At 70.0% G+C, this 15,462-nt stretch overlaps 7 pseudogenes; all 7 read right to left on the bottom strand.

The window, feature by feature from the left end:
• Nucleotides 1–932: 932 nt before the first annotated feature.
• On the bottom strand, nucleotides 933–1,068 carry LOC137209738 (5S ribosomal RNA; annotated as a pseudogene).
• A 1,982-nt stretch (nucleotides 1,069–3,050) lies between these two features.
• LOC137209570 (5S ribosomal RNA) lies at nucleotides 3,051–3,186 on the bottom strand (annotated as a pseudogene).
• A 3,084-nt stretch (nucleotides 3,187–6,270) lies between these two features.
• LOC137209608 (5S ribosomal RNA) lies at nucleotides 6,271–6,406 on the bottom strand (annotated as a pseudogene).
• Nucleotides 6,407–7,343: 937 nt separating this feature from the next.
• On the bottom strand, nucleotides 7,344–7,479 carry LOC137209737 (5S ribosomal RNA; annotated as a pseudogene).
• A 1,992-nt stretch (nucleotides 7,480–9,471) lies between these two features.
• LOC137209705 (5S ribosomal RNA) lies at nucleotides 9,472–9,607 on the bottom strand (annotated as a pseudogene).
• Nucleotides 9,608–12,692: 3,085 nt separating this feature from the next.
• LOC137209607 (5S ribosomal RNA) lies at nucleotides 12,693–12,828 on the bottom strand (annotated as a pseudogene).
• Nucleotides 12,829–13,765: 937 nt separating this feature from the next.
• Nucleotides 13,766–13,901, bottom strand: LOC137209736 (5S ribosomal RNA; annotated as a pseudogene).
• Nucleotides 13,902–15,462: the final 1,561 nt, after the last annotated feature.

The following is a 15,462-nucleotide window of genomic DNA, read 5'->3' as shown; positions in this document are numbered from 1 at the left end:
GGGGGTCGCGGGCTTCCACTTGAGGTGCAGCTTAGCAGGCTCTTGGGCCTTACCGCCGGCCCAGTGGCCCGCCCGCCCCGGCAGGGCCCCGCCGCCCGCCTAGGCAGGGGAACGGAGGTCTCGGGGACCAGGCGGTGGCAGAGGAGTTGGCGACCACCCAGGCCAGGGTGGGAGGGACCCAGGAAGCATTTCGGCGCTTGGCCTCCCACCGCAGATCCCGCAGGTCGCTCACAGGGTTGTGGCCCCAGAGGCTTCAGGGCCCGGGGCCTGCGGTCCCTTGTGCATCCCACCTGACCGCCCACGCTGCGCTAGGCGCAGCCCTGTCGCAGACCGGGCCGGCCCTCCTGCCCGACAGCAGCTGGCCCGAAGCCAGTGGGAGCCACCATTGAGTTGGCAAAGCCCCTTAGACCCAGCAACTCCACCCTTGCCCCCACACCACCGTGCGACCTCAGGACCCCGCCCCTGGTGGCCGGCAGTCCCGCGGATGTGGCCTGGGCCCTCTATCCCTCTCCGGCACCCGGCCGCGGCGAAACGGTGGAGGGGGGGCTTTTTCCGGATGGAGCTTTGGAGAGACACCCACCGGCAGACAGGTGGCGGCGCCGGGGCTGGATCCAGTGGGGACCGCCAGGTGCAGGTCGAGGGGCTCGCGGGCCGCATGGACGGCACCCGGGTCCGCGGCCATTTCTGCTTCGAGTCAGGGGACCAACGGAGCATATGGTGTGCCGCTGCCTTCCAGGGACGCCTTCTGGCCGCCTGGCCGCTCAGGCAGGCGGGGAGCGCCCCATCAGACGCTTGCTGTGGTGGGAGGGTCCTGAGGAGGTGGGGCCTGCAGCGGTACCCGGCGGGGGCGGAGACGGCCGCCGCCACCACCGCCGCCACCGCCACGACCGCCGCGGTCGACAAAATGAGAAGGTGTGTAGCGGGAGGCAAAAGGCCTACAGCACCTGGCGTTCCAGGGAGCTCTCCCGTCCGGGAAGTCTGCCATCCAACTACTAACCAGGCCCAACCCTGCTTAGCTTCCGAGATCGAGTCGAGATCGGGCCCGTCTAGGGTGGTTTGGCCGTAGACACTGGGGTGGTCGCGGGCTGCCTCTTGAGGTGCAGTTTAGCAGGCCCTTGGGCCTTACCGCCGGCCCAGCGGCCCGCCCGCCCTGGCAGGGCCCCGCCGCCCGCCTAGGCGGGGGAACGGAGGTTTCGGCGACCGGGGGGTGGCGGAGGAGTTGGCGACCTCCCAGCGCAGGGCGGGTGGGACACAGCAAGCTTTTCGGCGCTTCGTGCCCCGCCCCAGATCCCACAGGCCGCTCACAGGGACGTAGCCCCGGAGGCTTCAGGGCCCGGGGTCGGCGGTGCCTCGGGCATCCCACCTGCGCGCCCACGCTGTGGTAGGCGTAGCTCAGAGGCAGACTGGTCCGACCCTCCTGTCCTACAGCAGCTGGCCCGAAGCCACTGGGAGCCACCATTGAGTTGGCACGGCCCCTTAGACACAGCAAGGCCACCCTTGCCCCGACGCCACCGTCCGAGCTCAGGACCTCGTCCCAGGTGGCCGGCAGGTCCGGGGAAGTGGCCTGGGCCCTCGATCCTGCTCCTGCCCACGGCCGCGGCGAAGGGGCAGAAGGGGTGCTTTTTCCGGATGGAGCTGTGGAGAGACACCCCGGAAGACAGGTGGCGGTGCCGGGGCTGGACTCCAGTGGCTGCGGCCAGGTGCAGCTCGCGGGGCTCGCGGGCCAAACGGACGGCACCCGGGTCCGCGGCCATGTCTGGGTGACGTCAGGCCGCCCCTGGAGCGGCTGGTGTGTCGCTGCCTTCCAGGGACGCCTTCTGGCCGCCTGGCCGGTCTGGCAGGTGGGGAGTGCCCCATCAGACGCTTGCTGTGGTGGGAGGGGCCTGAGGAGGTGGGGCCTGCAGCGGTACCTGGTACCCGGCGGGGGCGGAGACGGCCGCCGCCGCCGCCACCGCGGGCGACAAAAGGAGAAAGCGGAGCGGAAGGCAAAAATCCTACAGCACCCGGTATTCCCAGGAGCTCTCCCATCCAGGAGGTCTCCCATCCAAGTTCGAACCAGGCCCGACCCTGCTTAGCTTCCGAGATCCAGACTTGATCGGGCCCGTCTAGGCTGGTTTGACAGTAGGTGTCAGTGGGTCGCAGGCTGCCTCTTGAGGCGCAGCTTAGCAGGCCCATGGGACTTACCGCCAGCCCAGCGGCCCGCCCGCCTAGGCAGAGGAACGGAGGTCTCGGGGACCAGGTGGTGTCGGAGGTTTTGGCGACCACCCAGCCCAGGGCGGGAGGGACCCAGAAAACGTTTCGGCGCTTGGCCTCCCACCCCGGATCCCGCAGGTCGCTCACAGGGATGTGGCCCCGGAGGCTTCAGGGCCCGGGGCCTGCGGTCCTTTGGGCATCCCACCTGACTGCCCACGCTGCGCTAGGCGCAGCCCTGTCGCAGACCGGGCCGGCCTTCCTGCCCGACAGCAGCTGGCCCGAAGGAAGTGGGAGCCACCGTTGAGTTGGCAAAGCCCCTTAGACCCAGCAACGCCACCCTTGCCTCCACACCACCGTCCGAGCTCAGGACACCGGCCCAGGTGGACGGCAGGCCCGCGGAAGCGGCCTGCGCCCTCTATCCCTCTCCGGCACCAGGCCACGGCGAAACGGTGGAGGGGGGGCTTTTTCCGGATGGAGCTGTGGAGAGACACCCCCCGGCAGACAGGTGGCGGCGCCGGGGCTGGGCTCCAGTGGGGGCCGCCAGGTGCAGGTCGAGGGGCTCGCGGGCCGCATGGACGGCACCCAGGTCCGCGGCCATGTCTGCTTCGAGTCAGGGGACCAACGGAGCGTCTGTTGTGCCGCTGCCTTCCAGGGACGACTTCTGGCCGCCTGGCCGCTCAGGCAGGCGGGGAGCGCCCCATCAGACGCTTGCTGTGGTGGGAGGGTCCTGAGGAGGTGGGGCCTGCAGCGGTACCCGGCGGGGGCGGAGACGGCCGCCGCCACCACCGCCGCCACCGCCGCCACCGCCGCCACCGCCACGGTCGACAAAAGGAGAAGGTGTGTAGCGGGAGGCAAAAAGCCTACAGCACCTGGCGTTCCCAGGAGCTCTCCCGTCCGGGAGGTCTCCCATCCAACTACTAACCAGGCCCAACCCTGCTTAGCTTCCGAGATCGAGTCGAGATCGGGCCCGTCTAGGGTGGTTTGGCCGTAGACACTGGGGGGGTCGCGGGCTTCCACTTGAGGCGCAGCTTAGCAGGCGCTTGGGACTTACCGCCGGCCCAGTGGCCCGCCCGCCCCGGCAGGGCCCCGCCGCCCGCCTAGGCAGGGGAACGGAGGTCTCGGGGACCAGGCGGTGGCAGAGGAGTTGGCGACCACCCAGCCCAGGGCGGGAGGGACCCAGGAAACGTTTCGGCGCTTGGCCTCCCACCGCAGAGTCCGCAGGTCGCTCACAGGGATGTGGCCCCGGAGGCTTCAGGGCCCGGGGCCTGTGGTCCCTTGTGCATCCCACCTGACCGCCCACGCTGCGCTAGGCGCAGCCCAGCCGCAGACCGGGCCGGCCCTCCTGCCCGACAGCAGCTGGCCCGAAGCCAGTGGGAGCCACCATTGAGTTGGCAAAGCCCCTTAGACCCAGCAACGCCACCCTTGCCCCCACACCACCGTCCGAGCTCTGTACCCCGGCCCAGGGGGCCGGCAGGCCCGGGGAAGCGGCCTGGGCCCTCGATCCTGCTCCTGCCCACGGCCGAGGCGAAGCGGCGGAGGGGGTGCTTTTTCCGGATGGAGCTGTGGAGAGACACCCTGGAAGACAGGTGGTGGAGCCGGGCCTGGGCTCCTGTGGCTGCGGCCAGGTGTAGCTCGCGGGGCTCACGGACCGAACGGACGGCACCCGGGTCCGCGGCCATGTCTGGGTGACGTCAGGCCGCCCCTGGAGCGTCTGGTGTGCCGCTGCCTTCCAGGGACGCCTTCTGGCCGCCTGGCCAGTCAGGCAGGTGGGGAGTGCCCCATCAGACGCTTGCTGTGGTGGGAGGGGCCAGAGGAGGTGGGGCCTGCAGTGGTACCTGGTACCCAGCAGGCGTGGAGACGGCCGCCGCCACTGACACCGCGGGCGACAAAAGGAGAAAGCGGAGCGGGAGGCAAAAAGCGTACAGCACCCGGCATTCCCAGGAGCTCTCCCATCCAGGAGGTCTCCCATCCAAGTTCTAACCAGGCCCGACCCTGCTTAGCTTCCGAGATCCAGACTTGATTGGGCCCGTCTAGGCTGCTTTGGCAGTAGGTGTCAGTGGGTCGCGGGCTGCCTCTTGAGGCGCAGCTTAGCAGGCCCTTGCGCCTTACCGCAAGCCCAGCGGCCCGCCCGCCCTGGCAGGGCCCCGCCGCCCGTCTAGGCAGAGGAACGGAGGTCTCGGGGACCGGTTGCTGGCGCGAGGTGTTGGCGACCACCCAGCCCAGGGCGGGCGGGACCCAGGAAACGTTTCGTCGCTTGGCCTCCCACCCCAGATCCCGCAGGTCGCTCACAAGGATGTGGCCCCGGAGGCTTCAGGGCCCGGGGCCTGCGGTCCTTTGGGCATCTCACCTGCCTGCCCTCGCTGCGCTAGGCGCAGCCCTGTCGCAGACCGGGCCGGCCTTCCTGCCCGACAGCAGCTGGCCTGAAGCCAGTGGGAGCCACCGTTGAGTTGGCAAAGCCCCTTAGACCCAGCAACGCCACCCTTGCCCCCACACCACCGTCCGAGCTCTGTACCCCGGCCCAGGTGGCCGGCAGGCCTGCGGAAGCGGCCTGGGCCCTCTATCCCTCTCCGGCACACGGCCGCGGCGAAACGGTGGAGGGGGCTTTTTCCGGATGGAGCTGTGGAGAGACACCCCGGAAGACAGGTGGCGGCGCCGGGGCTGGGCTCCAGTGGCTGCGGCCAGCTGCAGCTCGTGGGGCTCGGGGGCCGAACGGACGGCACCCGGGTCCGCGGCCATGTCTGGGTGATGTCAGGCCGCCACCCGGAGCAGCTGGTGTGCCGCTGCCTTCCAGGGACGCCTTCTGGCCGCCTGGCCGGTCAGGCAGGTGGGGAGTGCCCCATCAGACGCTTGCTGTGGTGGCAGGGGCCTGAGGAGGTGGGGCCTGCAGCGGTACCTGACAGGGGCGGAGACGGCTGCCTCCACCACCGCCGCCACCATCGCCGCCACCGCGGGCGACAAAAGGAGAAAGCGGAGCGAGAGGCAAAAAGCCTACAGCACCCGGTATTCCCAGGAGCTCTCCCAGCCAGGACGTCTCCCATCCAAGTTCGAAACAGGCCCGACCCTGCTTAGCTTCCGAGATCCAGACTTGATCGGGCCCGTCTAGGCTGCTTTGGTAGTAGGTGTCGGTGGGTCGCGGGCTGCCTCTTGAGGCGCAGCTTAGCAGGCCCTTGGGCCTTACTGCCAGCCTAGCGGCCCGCCCGCCCTGGCAGGGCCCCGCCGGCCACCTAGGCAGAGGAACGGAGGTCTCGGTGATCGGGTGGTGGCGGAGGTGTTGGCGACCACCCAGCCCAGGGCGGGCGGGACCCAGCAAACGTTTCGGCGCTTGGCCTCCCACCCCAGATCCCGCAGGTCGCTCACAAGGATGTGGCCCCGGAGGCTTCAGGGCCCGGGGACTGCGGTCCCTTGGGCATCCCACCTGCCCGCCCACGCTGCGCTAGGCGCTGCCCTGTCGCAGACCGGGCCAGCCTTCCTGCCCGATAGCAGCTGGCCCGAAGCCAGTGGGAGCCACCTTTGCGTTAGCAAAGCCCCTTACCCAGCAACGCCACCCTTGCCCCCACACCACCGTCCGAGCTCAGGACCCCGCCCCAGGTGGCCGGCAGGCCCGCGGAAGCGGCCTGGGCCCTCTATCCCTCTCCGGCACACGGCCGCGGCGAAACGGTGGAGGGGGGGCTTTTTCCGGATGGAGCTGTGGAGAGACACCCACCGGCAGACAGGTGGCGGCGCCGGGGCTGGGCTCCAGTGGGGACCGCCAGGTGCAGGTCGAGGGGCTCGCGGGCCGCATGGACGGCACCCGGGTCCGCGGCCATGTCTGCTTCGAGTCAGGGGACGAACGGAGCATATGGTTTGCCGCTGCCTTCCAGGGACGCCTTCTGGCCGCCTGGCCGCTCAGGCAGGCGGGGAGCGCCCCATCAGACGCTTGCTGTGGTGGGAGGGTCCTGAGGAGGTGGGGCCTGCAGCGGTACCCGGTGGGGGCGGAGACGGCCGCCGCCACCACCGCCGCCACCGCCGCTGCCACCGCCGCCAACGCCACGACCGCCGCGGTCGACAAAATGAGAAGGTGTGTAGCGGGAGGCAAAAAGCCTACAGCACCTGGCGTTCCCAGGAGCTCTCCCGTCCGGGAGGTCTGCCATCCAACTACTAACCAGGCCCAACCCTGCTTAGCTTCCGAGATCGAGTCGAGATCGGGCCCGTCTAGGGTGGTTTGGCCGTAGACACTGGGGGGGTCGCGGGCTTCCACTTGAGGTGCAGCTTAGCAGGCTCTTGGGCCTTACCGCCGGCCCAGTGGCCCGCCCGCCCCGGCAGGGCCCCGCCGCCCGCCTAGGCAGGGGAACGGAGGTCTCGGGGACCAGGCGGTGGCAGAGGAGTTGGCGACCACCCAGGCCAGGGTGGGAGGGACCCAGGAAACATTTCGGCGCTTGGCCTCCCACCGCAGATCCCGCAGGTCGCTCACAGGGTTGTGGCCCCAGAGGCTTCAGGGCCCGGGGCCTGCGGTCCCTTGTGCATCCCACCTGACCGCCCACGCTGCGCTAGGCGCAGCCCTGTCGCAGACCGGGCCGGCCCTCCTGCCCGACAGCAGCTGGCCCGAAGCCAGTGGGAGCCACCATTGAGTTGGCAAAGCCCCTTAGACCCAGCAACTCCACCCTTGCCCCCACACCACCGTCCGACCTCAGGACCCCGCCCCTGGTGGCCGGCAGTCCCGCGGATGTGGCCTGGGCCCTCTATCCCTCTCCGGCACCCGGCCGCGGCGAAACGGTGGAGGGGGGGCTTTTTCCGCATGGAGCTTTGGAGAGACACCCACCGGCAGACAGGTGGCGGCGCCGGGGCTGGATCCAGTGGGGACCGCCAGGTGCAGGTCGAGGGGCTCGCGGGCCGCATGGACGGCACCCGGGTCCGCGGCCATTTCTGCTTCGAGTCAGGGGACGAACGGAGCATATGGTGTGCCGCTGCCTTCCAGGGACGCCTTCTGGCCGCCTGGCCGCTCAGGCAGGCGGGGAGCGCCCCATCAGACGCTTGCTGTGGTGGGAGGGTCCTGAGGAGGTGGGGCCTGCAGCGGTACCCGGCGGGGGCGGAGACGGCCGCCGCCACCACCGCCGCCACCGCCACGACCGCCGCGGTCGACAAAATGAGAAGGTGTGTAGCGGGAGGCAAAAGGCCTACAGCACCTGGCGTTCCAGGGAGCTCTCCCGTCCGGGAAGTCTGCCATCCAACTACTAACCAGGCCCAACCCTGCTTAGCTTCCGAGATCGAGTCGAGATCGGGCCCGTCTAGGGTGGTTTGGCCGTAGACACTGGGGTGGTCGCGGGCTGCCTCTTGAGGTGCAGTTTAGCAGGCCCTTGGGCCTTACCGCCGGCCCAGCGGCCCGCCCGCCCTGGCAGGGCCCCGCCGCCCGCCTAGGCGGGGGAACGGAGGTTTCGGCGACCGGGGGGTGGCGGAGGAGTTGGCGACCTCCCAGCGCAGGGCGGGTGGGACACAGCAAGCTTTTCGGCGCTTCGTGCCCCGCCCCAGATCCCACAGGCCGCTCACAGGGACGTAGCCCCGGAGGCTTCAGGGCCCGGGGTTGGCGGTGCCTCGGGCATCCCACCTGCGCGCCCACGCTGTGGTAGGCGTAGCTCAGAGGCAGACTGGTCCGACCCTCCTGTCCTACAGCAGCTGGCCCGAAGCCACTGGGAGCCACCATTGAGTTGGCACGGCCCCTTAGACACAGCAAGGCCACCCTTGCCCCGACGCCACCGTCCGAGCTCAGGACCTCGTCCCAGGTGGCCGGCAGGTCCGGGGAAGTGGCCTGGGCCCTCGATCCTGCTCCTGCCCACGGCCGCGGCGAAGGGGCAGAAGGGGTGCTTTTTCCGGATGGAGCTGTGGAGAGACACCCCGGAAGACAGGTGGCGGTGCCGGGGCTGGACTCCAGTGGCTGCGGCCAGGTGCAGCTCGCGGGGCTCGCGGGCCGAACGGACGGCACCCGGGTCCGCGGCCATGTCTGGGTGACGTCAGGCCGCCCCCTGGAGCGGCTGGTGTGTCGCTGCCTTCCAGGGACGCCTTCTGGCCGCCTGGCCGGTCTGGCAGGTGGGGAGTGCCCCATCAGACGCTTGCTGTGGTGGGAGGGGCCTGAGGAGGTGGGGCCTGCAGCGGTACCTGGTACCCGGCGGGGGCGGAGACGGCCGCCGCCGCCGCCACCGCGGGCGACAAAAGGAGAAAGCGGAGCGGAAGGCAAAAATCCTACAGCACCCGGTATTCCCAGGAGCTCTCCCATCCAGGAGGTCTCCCATCCAAGTTCGAACCAGGCCCGACCCTGCTTAGCTTCCGAGATCCAGACTTGATCGGGCCCGTCTAGGCTGGTTTGACAGTAGGTGTCAGTGGGTCGCAGGCTGCCTCTTGAGGCGCAGCTTAGCAGGCCCATGGGACTTACCGCCAGCCCAGCGGCCCGCCCGCCTAGGCAGAGGAACGGAGGTCTCGGGGACCAGGTGGTGTCGGAGGTTTTGGCGACCACCCAGCCCAGGGCGGGAGGGACCCAGGAAACGTTTCGGCGCTTGGCCTCCCACCCCGGATCCCGCAGGTCGCTCACAGGGATGTGGCCCCGGAGGCTTCAGGGCCCGGGGCCTGCGGTCCTTTGGGCATCCCACCTGACTGCCCACGCTGCGCTAGGCGCAGCCCTGTCGCAGACCGGGCCGGCCTTCCTGCCCGACAGCAGCTGGCCCGAAGGAAGTGGGAGCCACCGTTGAGTTGGCAAAGCCCCTTAGACCCAGCAACGCCACCCTTGCCTCCACACCACCGTCCGAGCTCAGGACACCGGCCCAGGTGGACGGCAGGCCCGCGGAAGCGGCCTGCGCCCTCTATCCCTCTCCGGCACCAGGCCACGGCGAAACGGTGGAGGGGGGGCTTTTTCCGGATGGAGCTGTGGAGAGACACCCCCCGGCAGACAGGTGGCGGCGCCGGGGCTGGGCTCCAGTGGGGGCCGCCAGGTGTAGGTCGAGGGGCTCGCGGGCCGCATGGACGGCACCCAGGTCCGCGGCCATGTCTGCTTCGAGTCAGGGGACCAACGGAGCGTCTGTTGTGCCGCTGCCTTCCAGGGACGACTTCTGGCCGCCTGGCCGCTCAGGCAGGCGGGGAGCGCCCCATCAGACGCTTGCTGTGGTGGGAGGGTCCTGAGGAGGTGGGGCCTGCAGCGGTACCCGGCGGGGGCGGAGAAGGCCGCCGCCACCACCGCCGCCACCGCCGCCACCGCCGCCACCGCCGCCACCGCCACGGTCGACAAAAGGAGAAGGTGTGTAGCGGGAGGCAAAAAGCCTACAGCACCTGGCATTCCCAGGAGCTCTCCCGTCCGGGAGGTCTCCCATCCAACTACTAACCAGGCCCAACCCTGCTTAGCTTCCGAGATCGAGTCGAGATCGGGCCCGTCTAGGGTGGTTTGGCCGTAGACACTGGGGGGGTCGCGGGCTTCCACTTGAGGCGCAGCTTAGCAGGCGCTTGGGACTTACCGCCGGCCCAGTGGCCCGCCCGCCCCGGCAGGGCCCCGCCGCCCGCCTAGGCAGGGGAACGGAGGTCTCGGGGACCAGGCGGTGGCAGAGGAGTTGGCGACCACCCAGCCCAGGGCGGGAGGGACCCAGGAAACGTTTCGGCGCTTGGCCTCCCACCGCAGAGTCCGCAGGTCGCTCACAGGGATGTGGCCCCGGAGGCTTCAGGGCCCGGGGCCTGCGGTCCCTTGTGCATCCCACCTGACCGCCCACGCTGCGCTAGGCGCAGCCCAGCCGCAGACCGGGCCGGCCCTCCTGCCCGACAGCAGCTGGCCCGAAGCCAGTGGGAGCCACCATTGAGTTGGCAAAGCCCCTTAGACCCAGCAACGCCACCCTTGCCCCCACACCACCGTCCGAGCTCTGTACCCCGGCCCAGGGGGCCGGCAGGCCCGGGGAAGCGGCCTGGGCCCTCGATCCTGCTCCCGCCCACGGCCGAGGCGAAGCGGCGGAGGGGGTGCTTTTTCCGGATGGAGCTGTGGAGAGACACCCTGGAAGACAGGTGGTGGAGCCGGGCCTGGGCTCCTGTGGCTGCGGCCAGGTGTAGCTCGCGGGGCTCACGGACCGAACGGACGGCACCCGGGTCCGCGGCCATGTCTGGGTGACGTCAGGCCGCCCCTGGAGCGTCTGGTGTGCCGCTGCCTTCCAGGGACGCCTTCTGGCCGCCTGGCCAGTCAGGCAGGTGGGGAGTGCCCCATCAGACGCTTGCTGTGGTGGGAGGGGCCAGAGGAGGTGGGGCCTGCAGTGGTACCTGGTACCCAGCAGGCGTGGAGACGGCCGCCGCCACTGACACCGCGGGCGACAAAAGGAGAAAGCGGAGCGGGAGGCAAAAAGCGTACAGCACCCGGCATTCCCAGGAGCTCTCCCATCCAGGAGGTCTCCCATCCAAGTTCTAACCAGGCCCGACCCTGCTTAGCTTCCGAGATCCAGACTTGATTGGGCCCGTCTAGGCTGCTTTGGCAGTAGGTGTCAGTGGGTCGCGGGCTGCCTCTTGAGGCGCAGCTTAGCAGGCCCTTGCGCCTTACCGCAAGCCCAGCGGCCTGCCCGCCCTGGCAGGGCCCCGCCGCCCGTCTAGGCAGAGGAACGGAGGTCTCGGGGACCGGTTGCTGGCGCGAGGTGTTGGCGACCACCCAGCCCAGGGCGGGCGGGACCCAGGAAACGTTTCGTCGCTTGGCCTCCCACCCCAGATCCCGCAGGTCGCTCACAAGGATGTGGCCCCGGAGGCTTCAGGGCCCGGGGCCTGCGGTCCTTTGGGCATCTCACCTGCCTGCCCTCGCTGCGCTAGGCGCAGCCCTGTCGCAGACCGGGCCGGCCTTCCTGCCCGACAGCAGCTGGCCTGAAGCCAGTGGGAGCCACCGTTGAGTTGGCAAAGCCCCTTAGACCCAGCAACGCCACCCTTGCCCCCACACCACCGTCCGAGCTCTGTACCCCGGCCCAGGTGGTCGGCAGGCCTGCGGAAGCGGCCTGGGCCCTCTATCCCTCTCCGGCACACGGCCGCGGCGAAACGGTGGAGGGGGGCTTTTTCCGGATGGAGCTGTGGAGAGACACCCCGGAAGACAGGTGGCGGCGCCGGGGCTGGGCTCCAGTGGCTGCGGCCAGCTGCAGCTCGTGGGGCTCGGGGGCCGAACGGACGGCACCCGGGTCCGCGGCCATGTCTGGGTGATGTCAGGCCGCCACCCGGAGCAGCTGGTGTGCCGCTGCCTTCCAGGGACGCCTTCTGGCCGCCTGGCCGGTCAGGCAGGTGGGGAGTGCCCCATCAGACGCTTGCTGTGGTGGCAGGGGCCTGAGGAGGTGGGGCCTGCAGCGGTACCTGACAGGGGCGGAGACGGCTGCCTCCACCACCGCCGCCACCATCGCCGCCACCGCGGGCGACAAAAGGAGAAAGCGGAGCGAGAGGCAAAAAGCCTACAGCACCCGGTATTCCCAGGAGCTCTCCCAGCCAGGACGTCTCCCATCCAAGTTCGAAACAGGCCCGACCCTGCTTAGCTTCCGAGATCCAGACTTGATCGGGCCCGTCTAGGCTGCTTTGGTAGTAGGTGTCGGTGGGTCGCGGGCTGCCTCTTGAGGCGCAGCTTAGCAGGCCCTTGGGCCTTACTGCCAGCCTAGCGGCCCGCCCGCCCTGGCAGGGCCCCGCCGGCCACCTAGGCAGAGGAACGGAGGTCTCGGTGATCGGGTGGTGGCGGAGGTGTTGGCGACCACCCAGCCCAGGGCGGGCGGGACCCAGCAAACGTTTCGGCGCTTGGCCTCCCACCCCAGATCCCGCAGGTCGCTCACAAGGATGTGGCCCCGGAGGCTTCAGGGCCCGGGGACTGCGGTCCCTTGGGCATCCCACCTGCCCGCCCACGCTGCGCTAGGCGCTGCCCTGTCGCAGACCGGGCCAGCCTTCCTGCCCGATAGCAGCTGGCCCGAAGCCAGTGGGAGCCACCTTTGCGTTAGCAAAGCCCCTTACCCAGCAACGCCCCCCTTGCCCCCACACCACCGTCCGAGCTCAGGACCCCGCCCCAGGTGGCCGGCAGGCCCGCGGAAGCGGCCTGGGCCCTCTATCCCTCTCCGGCACACGGCCGCGGCGAAACGGTGGAGGGGGGGCTTTTTCCGGATGGAGCTGTGGAGAGACACCCACCGGCAGACAGGTGGCGGCGCCGGGGCTGGGCTCCAGTGGGGACCGCCAGGTGCAGGTCGAGGGGCTCGCGGGCCGCATGGACGGCACCCGGGTCCGCGGCCATGTCTGCTTCGAGTCAGGGGACGAACGGAGCATATGGTTTGCCGCTGCCTTCCAGGGACGCCTTCTGGCCGCCTGGCCGCTCAGGCAGGCGGGGAGCGCCCCATCAGACGCTTGCTGTGGTGGGAGGGTCCTGAGGAGGTGGGGCCTGCAGCGGTACCCGGTGGGGGCGGAGACGGCCGCCGCCACCACCGCCGCCACCGCCGCCGCCACCGCCGCCAACGCCACGACCGCCGCGGTCGACAAAATGAGAAGGTGTGTAGCGGGAGGCAAAAAGCCTACAGCACCTGGCGTTCCCAGGAGCTCTCCCGTCCGGGAGGTCTGCCATCCAACTACTAACCAGGCCCAACCCTGCTTAGCTTCCGAGATCGAGTCGAGATCGGGCCCGTCTAGGGTGGTTTGGCCGTAGACACTGGGGGGGTCGCGGGCTTCCACTTGAGGTGCAGCTTAGCAGGCTCTTGGGCCTTACCGCCGGCCCAGTGGCCCGCCCGCCCCGGCAGGGCCCCGCCGCCCGCCTAGGCAGGGGAACGGAGGTCTCGGGGACCAGGCGGTGGCAGAGGAGTTGGCGACCACCCAGGCCAGGGTGGGAGGGACCCAGGAAACATTTCGGCGCTTGGCCTCCCACCGCAGATCCCGCAGGTCGCTCACAGGGTTGTGGCCCCAGAGGCTTCAGGGCCCGGGGCCTGCGGTCCCTTGTGCATCCCACCTGACCGCCCACGCTGCGCTAGGCGCAGCCCTGTCGCAGACCGGGCCGGTCCTCCTGCCCGACAGCAGCTGGCCCGAAGCCAGTGGGAGCCACCATTGAGTTGGCAAAGCCCCTTAGACCCAGCAACTCCACCCTTGCCCCCACACCACCGTCCGACCTCAGGACCCCGCCCCTGGTGGCCGGCAGTCCCGCGGATGTGGCCTGGGCCCTCTATCCCTCTCCGGCACCCGGCCGCGGCGAAACGGTGGAGGGGGGGCTTTTTCCGCATGGAGCTTTGGAGAGACACCCACCGGCAGACAGGTGGCGGCGCCGGGGCTGGATCCAGTGGGGACCGCCAGGTGCAGGTCGAGGGGCTCGCGGGCCGCATGGACGGCACCCGGGTCCGCGGCCATTTCTGCTTCGAGTCAGGGGACGAACGGAGCATATGGTGTGCCGCTGCCTTCCAGGGACGCCTTCTGGCCGCCTGGCCGCTCAGGCAGGCGGGGAGCGCCCCATCAGACGCTTGCTGTGGTGGGAGGGTCCTGAGGAGGTGGGGCCTGCAGCGGTACCCGGCGGGGGCGGAGACGGCCGCCGCCACCACCGCCGCCACCGCCACGACCGCCGCGGTCGACAAAATGAGAAGGTGTGTAGCGGGAGGCAAAAGGCCTACAGCACCTGGCGTTCCAGGGAGCTCTCCCGTCCGGGAAGTCTGCCATCCAACTACTAACCAGGCCCAACCCTGCTTAGCTTCCGAGATCGAGTCGAGATCGGGCCCGTCTAGGGTGGTTTGGCCGTAGACACTGGGGTGGTCGCGGGCTGCCTCTTGAGGTGCAGTTTAGCAGGCCCTTGGGCCTTACCGCCGGCCCAGCGGCCCGCCCGCCCTGGCAGGGCCCCGCCGCCCGCCTAGGCGGGGGAACGGAGGTTTCGGCGACCGGGGGGTGGCAGAGGAGTTGGCGACCTCCCAGCGCAGGGCGGGTGGGACACAGCAAGCTTTTCGGCGCTTCGTGCCCCGCCCCAGATCCCACAGGCCGCTCACAGGGACGTAGCCCCGGAGGCTTCAGGGCCCGGGGTCGGCGGTGCCTCGGGCATCCCACCTGCGCGCCCACGCTGTGGTAGGCGTAGCTCAGAGGCAGACTGGTCCGACCCTCCTGTCCTACAGCAGCTGGCCCGAAGCCACTGGGAGCCACCATTGAGTTGGCACGGCCCCTTAGACACAGCAAGGCCACCCTTGCCCCGACGCCACCGTCCGAGCTCAGGACCTCGTCCCAGGTGGCCGGCAGGTCCGGGGAAGTGGCCTGGGCCCTCGATCCTGCTCCTGCCCACGGCCGCGGCGAAGGGGTGCTTTTTCCGGATGGAGCTGTGGAGAGACACCCCGGAAGACAGGTGGCGGTGCCGGGGCTGGACTCCAGTGGCTGCGGCCAGGTGCAGCTCGCGGGGCTCGCGGGCCGAACGGACGGCACCCGGGTCCGCGGCCATGTCTGGGTGACGTCAGGCCGCCCCCTGGAGCGGCTGGTGTGTCGCTGCCTTCCAGGGACGCCTTCTGGCCGCCTGGCCGGTCTGGCAGGTGGGGAGTGCCCCATCAGACGCTTGCTGTGGTGGGAGGGGCCTGAGGAGGTGGGGCCTGCAGCGGTACCTGGTACCCGGCGGGGGCGGAGACGGCCGCCGCCGCTGCCACCGCGGGCGACAAAAGGAGAAAGCGGAGCGGAAGGCAAAAATCCTACAGCACCCGGTATTCCCAGGAGCTCTCCCATCCAGGAGGTCTCCCATCCAAGTTCGAACCAGGCCCGACCCTGCTTAGCTTCCGAGATCCAGACTTGATCGGGCCCGTCTAGGCTGGTTTGACAGTAGGTGTCAGTGGGTCGCAGGTTGCCTCTTGAGGCGCAGCTTAGCAGGCCCATGGGACTTACCGCCAGCCCAGCGGCCCGCCCGCCTAGGCAGAGGAACGGAGGTCTCGGGGACCAGGTGGTGTCGGAGGTTTTGGCGACCACCCAGCCCAGGGCGGGAGGGACCCAGGAAACGTTTCGGCGCTTGGCCTCCCACCCCGGATCCCGCAGGTCGCTCACAGGGATGTGGCCCCGGAGGCTTCAGGGCCCGGGGCCTGCGGTCCTTTGGGCATCCCACCTGACTGCCCACGCTGCGCTAGGCGCAGCCCTGTCGCAGACCGGGCCGGCCTTCCTGCCCGACAGCAGCTGGCCCGAAGGAAGTGGGAGCCACCGTTGAGTTGGCAAAGCCCCTTAGACCCAGCAACGCCACCCTTGCCTCCACACCACCGTCCGAGCTCAGGACACCGGCCCAGGTGGACGGCAGGCCCGCGGAAGCGGCCTGCGCCCTCTATCCCTCTCCGGCACCAGGCCACGGCG

This window comes from Pseudorca crassidens, chromosome 16, assembly GCF_039906515.1.
Source record: "Pseudorca crassidens isolate mPseCra1 chromosome 16, mPseCra1.hap1, whole genome shotgun sequence".
Lineage (NCBI taxonomy): Eukaryota > Metazoa > Chordata > Mammalia > Artiodactyla > Delphinidae > Pseudorca > Pseudorca crassidens.
The sequence above is the reverse complement of the archived record's forward strand: the minus strand, read 5'-3'. Positions and strand labels throughout refer to the sequence as shown.